Below are 3,009 nucleotides of genomic sequence, written 5' to 3' on the forward strand. Positions count from 1 at the left end.
ACCTTGCTTCCAATCACCATTACGAATTGCCTCCATATTGCGACGCTCGCACAGCCGACGCCAATGCTCCTTAATTCACTGAATGGGGAAGGAATCTGCTGGTTGAACTTTGTCTGTAGCGTTAGGAGGGAAACGATTCACTGTCGTTCTCAAGCGTCGCGCCGTGGCCTCAACGTCATCTCCCCAATGACCACTGGCGTTATCCATCCATAGCGTTCTGGACGATGCAAACGGGCCACCAGGCCCCCAACACCGAGGCTCCTCCAACCACTCCGTCATTAGCCGCCCGTTGATGAACGCACTTGGAGATGATCTGTAGCAGACGCCCTTTACGCTGTCAGGTAGCCCTTGGATTGGACAACTAGAGCTTTTGTTCTTGAAGATCAACATCGAGCACATTATGCGGGCGTCCGATCCACCTTTCACCTCCAACCACTCCGTCATTAGCCGCCCGTTGATGAACGCACTTGGAAATGATCTGTAGCAGACGCCCTTTACGCTGTCAGGTAGCCCTTGGATTGGATAACTAGAGCTTTTGTTCTTGAAGATCAACATCGTGCACATTATGCGGGCGTCCGATCCACCTTTCACTAACACGCACATTGTGATTCCCTCACGGCCTACTCATGTACAATGTTAGCTTCAATTTAGATGATAGAAACTGGTACGATAGCAGCTTACCAGATACGATGCTCCTGTACTTCACAGTATTAGCCCCCACAAAGTCAAGAGTTTTACCGTCGTCGAGGTCAATTACAAAATGACTTTCGTCCATATTGTACTGCTGGTTGGGATCCAGTGTTCCTTCCTCGAATTGACGCTTCAATCGTCCGAGGTGAACAGCAATCGACCGATCGATCTCTATCTGCTTATCTTCACTGACTTGCTTCTTTCCCTTGTGTCGACGATAGACGATGTTGTTGCGCTCAAGGAAATCCTGTACTCTGCGCGGAGTAATCATGCTAGTAAAAGGCTTACCTTTCACAGTAAATCGAGTGTTGTAAATGGTGTGATCGCTGTCCTCAATTAGTACGATTGCGATCTCTGAGATGAGGGAGGTTGACATCTTGCAACCAGCGCGTCGTAAGCGTTGAAATTCCGTTAGCAGTTTGGGATAAAGCCACTGCCAATGATCACTGAGCTTTTGACCTCTCCCACTTAAAGCTTTATCACGAACTGATGTCGAATTCGTTGACGTGCTGTTGCATATTTACGTTGTTGGGGATCCTCGAGCTTTGCTATTGTCGTCTTGCGCTTATCCCACCAGTCGCGTGCCTTGTTCATGTTGATGATTCGGTCTGCCGAGCGGAAAAGGCTGGGAAAGAAATCGACAGTCCGGCCCATTAACCCTTTCCTTCCATGTAGTGCGTGGTCGAGCTCCATCCATTCGATGCAGCGGACACGGTCGCGAATTGGCACGACTTGCTGAAGGTTTCTCTTGGACTCGCTGGTCATCGTAAATTTGACACTGAACGCTGTTAGAGTTGCCGATGAATGGCTACAACGACGTTTGAACGACTAAAACTGGTACACAAGTAATTGTGGTGTAAGTACCGTATACTATCGACTACGTACGATGTACGACTATTTAGGTCGCATGACTTAATAGAGTGAACGGTGTAGTGATATTAACGTTATGCTAATATTATTAGTAATACCAATAGCATACAAGCACACCAAAATTCTATTAGATCCAGCTCTATTTTGTGTGTGGGACGGCTGTGGCACGAAATATGCTGTCCTGCGTACCACTGACTGCCATGCCTAGTACGCAGAGAGCTCATTTAAACCCGAGCAGCTTGAATCCAACCAGCGTCGTGCTAATTTCGCGACCAACATGTCCGAGAAATACAGACAGGCTGTTCGGAATGATGTACTCGAATCATGTCGTCCTTAGGCAAAAACTTCTTGACACGGCTGGTACTGCATATTTACACTCTGATTTAGATTATAGATACACGAGATAGTTTCCCGTTGGAGTGAGTGGTACGTATCCCTGGTACATAGGTCGTCTCTACCAAAATGGTGAACCTAAAAGCCGCAGCGATAATACCGCTGGCTACGGCATCAATATCAGAAGCAGACAGAAGTCGAGATACAAAGTCGAAGATTTGAAAGGATTCGAGTTTATAAGTAGTTCAATTACTATATTAGTCTTTAAAGTACTACTCTAGCACACACAGGTACTACACTACTATCATCTTCTTTTGCCTTTTGAAGAAATGCTACAACTATTTGTACGAAAAAGCACTACTATTTGTAATCTACTAATGACTGCTACAGAGCACTACAGTAGTAGTCCTGTTGATGCTCCATTATCTTACTCCCAAATTTGCTTGCGCTTGCTCGTCCTGGTTAATGAAGGCTGTCGGAGCTCTTCGTTGCTGTAGCTACAAAGCGTCTTGCCCTCTAATTGTACGTCAAACCTGGGCACCAGCCTCCTTTCTGGACTAGCCGCCGTAGCAGCTTCAGCTCTTTCGCTTTCTTGTAGCGTTAGACTTTCTTTGTAGCACGTCACGTCACCAATCAGACATTCCTCGGAAATCCTTGCTCCGTCAAATACGGCGCATACCTCACACGGATCCCAGCGTAATCGTGCAAACACCTCGAGTAAGTCTATTTCGAAGTCAAAGGAAACGACGTAGTGAGTCCGCGAGTAGTGTCGCTACCGATGGAAATGTAAACGTAATATGTTTTGACTTGCTCCTAGCTCGTACTAGGTGGTCTCCTATGTAAGCTTTTAGAGTTTGCTGGATCGTTATCCGCAGTGGCATAACGGCCCATGGTTGCTGCGGTTGCATAACAGTCCGTGTTTGCTTCGGTTGGATAGCGTTCCACATTCCGTGCTTGCACCTTGCAGTATTTTTTTTAATTTCTTCCGTAACGTGTTGGTGTTGGTGAGTACAACCTCGTCAGCACCTACGCGGATTTTGCTCAACAACAACACTTCCTCATCCAAAAGCGTCAAATGCAGAGATGCCATAGGCGCCGGGCGCACTGCATCGTATC

Source organism: Phytophthora infestans, genomic scaffold, assembly GCF_000142945.1.
Source record: "Phytophthora infestans T30-4 supercont1.9 genomic scaffold, whole genome shotgun sequence".
Classification (NCBI taxonomy): Eukaryota; Oomycota; class Peronosporomycetes; order Peronosporales; family Peronosporaceae; genus Phytophthora; species Phytophthora infestans.